The sequence below is a fragment of the Pteronotus mesoamericanus genome, unplaced genomic scaffold (assembly GCF_021234165.1).
Source record: "Pteronotus mesoamericanus isolate MK-2021 breed Mesoamerican mustached bat unplaced genomic scaffold, CSHL_Meso_final contig_173, whole genome shotgun sequence".
Taxonomy (NCBI): Eukaryota; Metazoa; Chordata; class Mammalia; order Chiroptera; family Mormoopidae; genus Pteronotus; species Pteronotus mesoamericanus.
In genome coordinates, this window is record NW_026555072.1 from 13,115,931 (window position 1) to 13,123,277 (window position 7,347).

A 7,347-nucleotide genomic window follows, 5' to 3' on the forward strand; every position below is an offset into this window, starting at 1 on the left:
TAGGTAGCATTTTAGCAGCTGATGTGTCACCTTTCTAAGGAATTTTCAGTTGTCATTTTGATGTAATATGGGGTGGACAAAAGTAGGTTTATAGTCATTCATATGGAAAATAATACAATAATTAACAAATACTAATACAAGTATCAATTGTGTGTTTCACATACTCATGACTGTAAACCTACTTTTACCCACCCTGTATAATGACTTTTGTTCCTAATTCTCCAAGCACTGTTTTTCTCAGCCTAAGAGAGATCCATGACTGTATCCATCAGAAATAAGTCAGCACGACAGATGCCACCCTAAGCATCTCAGGGAGAAAGGAGTTTAATATAGGAAATTAGAGTATGAAACAACCATTGAAAGTGCTAGAAAAGTCAAAGTTAGAAATAACACACCTGTGTTATTTTCCTGTGTTATTTTTCAGGGAATCTGCAAGTGAGGGAATCTGCACAAGACGCTGATGACATCTCAGCTGCCCCACAGGAGCTCACACTATGTCTTCTGCAAACCCTTTGCAATTTCCCAAGAGTCTTCTTTTAATACTGCTGCATTGTAACATCTTCTACCTCTATTCTGCCTTCCAAATAAAATAACGTGTGGATCCTTCTTACTGGCAATATTTAACTGAAGCTTCCCCACTGTGATAGAGATACAAGTATAAATCAGGGTGTAGATTGTGCTGATTTGATAAAATCTGTCACACTGTACCCCCCTTTGACAAGTCCATATCTAAACCCACTATATGTAACTTTCAAATGACAAAAATGGTCCCAAATTCTTTCACCTCACATGATAGAAATAAGACACTTTCACTTTCTCCTCCCAATATGAAACTCTAAACTCCCAACATTCCTTTATTCATTTTTTCTGTGATATTTATTCCCCTTCTAGTTTAGTCACAATTTTTTTGATGATCTGTGACCTTAAGTTATAAGGCTAACCATCTTGCATATCCATTATAGAAACTAGCGTGTGTAAAGAAGATGGTGGACATAAATTTGTTAATATATGTGTACATATATAGACACATATACATACATATATATATGAATATATCCCAAAGCACACAGAAAAAATGCTTAACACGTAATGTCTTTATTTTTGTAGTTGGTCACAATGTAGGTGTCTATAACTTCCTTCTTTCTTTACCCAGTCAATTTTTCTTTTTTTCATGGCTAATCATCGTGGTTTACCTCTCCTAAAAGATATGACTCCTTAAAGATCCTGCCTGCCTTGAATTGCTATATTTTCCAGTCATTTTTAACACTAGCACAGAAGTCCTCCAAAGAATCATTTGAATTCCATACTCAACACATATCCACCTTGACCCCTCACCTTCTCATAACAATCAGGATCAATTAATGCAGAAAATAGAGTAACATTTTGCCTGTTCATTAACTGCTGGGCTGAATCCTAAATGGGTCATTTGGCAATTTTGGTTTTTGCATCATTGGGAGAATTGTTGCAGCTCTGGTGGAACTAATATTCTAAACCAGCAGAGCTCTCAATGATGTGAGGGATTAATTATAATCAATCTGCCACCTGGTAAATCATTTCCCTCTCCCTCACAATGGCGCCATGTTGAGTTCTCAGCATTTGTCCTTGCCATTGGCAGATTGGTCGCTCAGCAGTGGGAGTAGAGAATCAGTAGGAAAACTAAGAAACAGTGCCTTACCTAAGGTAAGCGGAAAATCAGGGCCAGCCTTTTTTCTCATACTTAGGTATTTTTTAACCTATATCATTGCTCACATTATTTATATAAACTTTTGTCATCATTGGGGAAAAAATCTACAAATAAATCTCTGCATTATCTTTCCTATTCATACCTCATTGGCTCCCAAGCAATTTGGAGACAAAATTATCTTTAAGATTGAGCAGCCAGATTATTCTATAACGTCTCAACAGCTAGATCACATGCTTTCTTCTGACTTTCTTATACAGGCAGCTGCAAACTTGTCTCGGAATAGAAAATTTAAAATTTTTCTTAAAATATTTTTCAGTTTCAGTAGGTGCAATATTGATATTGCCCAAATAATTTGACAAATAACAATAGTAAGCAATTCCAAGGCACTTAAACCACTGCATATTCTTTACATGTAATGAGTCCTTTGACCCTCATAACACCTTTAGGAGGTAGGTACTATGTATACCCATTTTATAGGTTTGGAAACTAAGGCAAGGTGTTAAATTACTTGTCAAAGGTCACACATCTACAGTCTGGTGGAGTGCAAATTTAAATGCAGGCATTTTGATTTCAAAGTGCATGCTCCTCCTAATCTCTTAGCTATCTATCTCACACTTGGCCCACCATGATACATTTTTACTAACCTCATTTTGAACTTTCATAATCTACCTCCTATATAGTTTGCTGTTGAATCTCTCTAGGAGAAAAATCAGTTCATAGACTAAAAACTGTCATGTTTAAAAGATGATGAGTTAAACCAAATTTTGTAACTTTATTTTAATTTAAGACAACACAATATTTTTTAATTTAGGCATTGATAGACTGTTTTGATTGTCATTAGAACTTCCACAGGAAAAAACCCTCTGATTTTATTTTGGCAGTGTTTAAGTTTCTTATCAATTAAACAGATAATAGCCTTAAATAATATATGTCCAAAGGCTTTGATTTATCTAGAGATTTTCCTGTGTCCACTATCCTCTCAGTTAAAAAATAAAAACAAAACAAAATATTGTGCAATTTTATGCTATATGAAGATTTACAACCTTTTGGCTAATCTCTGAGCCAGGATACCTAAACAGGTTTGAGAAAATTAAATTGGTGAAGATGGGATAAAAGCATTGCAACAGTACTGAACACATGAGTGAGCTCTGGTGAATATGTATACGTGTTGGTACCAAGTATTGGTTCAACTTGGTGTATTAAATCAGAGGAGGAATTGATAAGAGAGAAACCAAAAGACTGTTTGCCAAGTGTGTGGGATAACTATTGGCTTTCTGGCTGCTACTTCAGAGTCATTTGGGTTTTCCAATGAATATGTGGGAAGATGAAACATGGAGAAAAGACATGAGGAATACACTCCTGCTTTTATGAAGACATTCCATCCCTACCTCCAGATATTTCCGAACAACATAAAGACCATGCCAGCAATGAGAATTGAGGACATTTCTCTAAAATTGCTGATAGCATCTGTACCTGTGGATTGTCTGAGGGATATAGTATCTGCAATGTATATGGGTCCATATTTTAAGAGCAAAATCTAAATGATACTTTAAAAAGGTGTCAAATTGCATTATCCTGGGATGTTTTGAGGAATTCATAACCATGGATCAAGCCTTTCTCTCCTTCTCTGAGGCAAGCAATAGTACCTCTTTGGAGAACAAAACAGCTGCACTAACTCTTTAAATATTGGTATAATTGGCATAAAGAACTGTAAAGGAACAAAATGGTCACAGCCAACAAGCCATTTACAAATACTTAATATTCAAAGGAAGAATATTAGCATTTTATCATGGAAACACTCACACTTTACAATGGCATTTTAAATATTATTACTGAAAAAGAAGGAAGTGTGACCTATGTGTATAAAAGGAAAAAAAAAAACACCATTCCCACAGTCAAAAAGAACATTCACAAGGACAGACGGCATAAAGCTGGAGAGCAAGTATAAGCCTTTCCAACCATCCAATGTGAAATGTTCACTGAAGATACTTATTTGATCTGTGTTGCTCCTTTGATCTACATAAAATACAATTCTCTCTTCTGTCATTTGCCCATTTTTTTCTCATCTTTTCTTTCTACTCTTTAAGCCTATCTAACTTTAATTTCCTGCTTCTCTTACACATACTGTGGGTTGAATTGTGTCTCTCAAAAAGATATAACCTAATCATATCCTGACCACCAGTACTGGAGAATGTGACCTTATTGGAAATAGTACCTTTCCAATTATAATCCAGTGAAGATGAGGTTGTACTGGATTACGGTGATCCTCAAATCCTTATTTCCTTACCCTAGTGTCCTTACAAGAAGAGACAGGGACACAAAGGAAGAAGACCATGTGATGACAAAGGCAGAGTCATGAATCTCAAAATCTATTTTGTCTTAAGTCTATTTTGTCTTAGAAGACTTAAGTCTTTAAGTCTTTTGTCTAGTATTAATAAGGCCACTCCAACTTTCTTTTGGCTACTTTTTTAAAAATAATTTTTAGGTGGTCTGCCTGAGCAGGATGGCTGCTGCTGCATGGGGGATGGGTCACTGCAGGGATCCGGCCGGCTACTCTCAGTTCTATTCCCGGAGCCTCCTTCCCCGGTCTCTCCTTGGGCATCTCCAGCCCATTCTGCACCCCTCTCCCCTTTGCCGGAGAGCAGGCGAGAAAAAAGGAAAGGAAGGGAGAGAGAGAAGCTTCGATTGGTTGCTTCCCATATGTGCCTAGACCCGGGATCGCTCATGCCCAGATTGGGGCTCAAACCCAGATGCAGAACATGGACCTAGATCAAACCAATCAGCATATTTCATTGACTCTGGTCTTGGAGGCTGGTTTAAGGGAGATCATGTGAGCTAAGCCCATCTAATCCTAGTGAATCTTAAGAATTATTCTGGAAATGCAGGGACAAAAATGCACCCATTTTAATGCTGGATATGGACAGTTGTGGTAATTTTTTAACAACAGAGATGTAATACAAATAGAAAGGTTAAAGCAATGTTTAACAAGATGCTAGGAATGGCAACATTTTATTATAGAGTTAACTAAAAATATTTTGGAGGAAAAACATTTTTTTTTAAAGATTTTATTTATTTTTAGAGAGGAGAAGAGGGAAACATCAATGTGTGTGCGGTTGCCGTTCACGCGCCCCCTGCTGGGGACATGGCCTACAACCTAGGCATGTGCCCTGACTGGGAATATGAACCAGCATCCCTTCTCTTTACAGGTTGGAGCTGAGTGTTCACCTGTCTTTGACCAAAAAAATGGCATGGCTCCTGTGCCCCACCTACCCTATGCACCTGATCTCATGCCAAGAGATTTTTTCTTTTTGTTTCCTTGGATAAGAAAAGTCCTCAAAAGGAAATAGAAGAGGTGAAACAAAAAAATGGCAGAAGCACTAAAAGGCACCAAAATCAATGAGTTTTGAGCAGTGGAAAGAATGTCTCGATAGGTGTATTGCATCAAATGAAGAGTTCTTTGAAGGTGACTGAAGTCTAAACATATAGGAATAAATACACTATTTTTATAAATAAATTCCATTTTCTGGCCCCCTCATATCTATTTAGGATACAAAAACACAAACCATAAAATAAAAAATAATTAAACTGCATCAAAATTGAAAACTTATGCTCATTAATGAAGAGTGTTAAGAAAAATAGGCAAAGCTATAACCTGGGGCAAAATATTTCCAAAGCACTCATTTGACAAAGGACCAGTATCCTGAAAATAAGTATTTATCATTTGTTATCAATTAACATAAATGCATAATAAACATATATGTGCATTTTACAATTCAATCCTGAGAAGACAAGACACAAAAATTGGGAAAAAACTTGAAGGGATGCTTCAAAAAAGAACATATAGGAAAGACAAAAATGCACATGTGAAGATGATCAACATCATTAGTCATCAGGGAAATGCAAATTAAAGCCACTATGTTATACCAGCACTATCTCCCAGAGGACAAGTATTAGTGTGGATGTGGAGCAACTGGAACTCTCACACTTCGCTGCAGGCAACAACTTTTGATAACAATTTGACAATTTCTTCTAACACTAAAAATATATAACCATAAGACCCAGCCATCCCACTTTCAATTATTTATCCAAGAAAAATGGAATCATGTATCCAAATAAAATCTTGAACATAAATGTTCTTAGCAACCCTATTCTTAATATCCAAGATCTGGAAACAATCCATATATCAATCAACAGGTAAATGGATAAACAGACTACATTATACTCACATAATGAAAAGCTACTCAGCAATAAAAAGAAATGAACTACCGATATACACAAAAACAGATTTATTGAAAGAAGCCAGACACACACACACACACACACACACACACACACACACACACACACACACCCGCCAAACAGAGCAATCAGAGCAGATGTTATTTGGGTCAGGAAGTGGGGAGGATTGACTGCATGGAACATGGGTAAACTTTCTGGGATGATGGAGAAGTTCTACAGTTTGATTAAAGTGCTGGCCCAAATAGTATATAAATCTTCTGAAACTCCATAAACTGCGCCTTTAACATGGGTGCATATATTGTATGTGAATTTTACTTTAATAAAATTTATTCTGTAAAATAATATAATGGAAGAAGAGGATAACCATTTAAATACAATAATATTCATTTCAACATCACTTTCAAAAACAAAAATGTTTGAAAGTAGAGATGTATTCTGTTAGTTTGCTGGGGTGCTATAACAAAGCACTACAAACTCAGTGGCTCAAACAACAGAAATTTATTGTCTCACAGTTCTGGAAGCTAAAAGTCCTTGGATCAAGGTACCAGCAGATATCTGAAGCTGCTAGGGAAGGATCTACACCAGGCTTCTCTCCTAGCTTCTGCTAGCTGCTTGCATTGTGGCAGCATAACTGCAATCTCCCCATAGTAATCTCCCTGTGTGCGTGCTTGTCTGTCTTCATATGGTTTTCTTTTCATAAGGACGCCTGTCATATTGGATTAGGGACCCACCTTACTCCAGTATGACCTCATCTTAACTAGTTACATCTGCAATAACCTTACCTCCAAATAAGGTCACAGTTCGAGGGGTTGGAATTTCCAAATAGTGAACTTTTTGTGGGGGACACAATTCGACTCATGATGCTTTTAAAATTGTGCTGTGCCTATAAATCCGAATAGCATTCAGCTTTAATAAATCATACTCCCAACTAAGGATATTGTAAAATATTACATTTTGTTGTTCAATGAGTAAAACAGCTTAATACATGTATGTATCTATATAGATACATGAATACATATGTGTATAATTATTTTATATGAATATATATGTGTATAATTATTTTATAAGTACAATTCTGTGCATAAGATATTGACATTAATATTTTGTTATTTTTGTGATTGTACAATTAGAAATTTCTTGAATTGTAAGCTAAGTATATTATAAGGATGGATTTAGCTTTTTGAGTCCTCTTCTTCATGTGCCTCAACTTCACATGGAATAACAAAAGCTAATGACTTTATATGACAATTGGAAGCTCTACTACCATGTTGACATAGTCTTATTGATACAATAAGCTTATTGTATCATTTAAAAGATGTTTTTCCAAATGTCTCTACTTTTTAAGAGCATAATGGGAACATTTTATTTCAGATAGAGCTCATCAACTGATGTATGATGGGTTCACTGAGGCTAAAGCTTAAGAT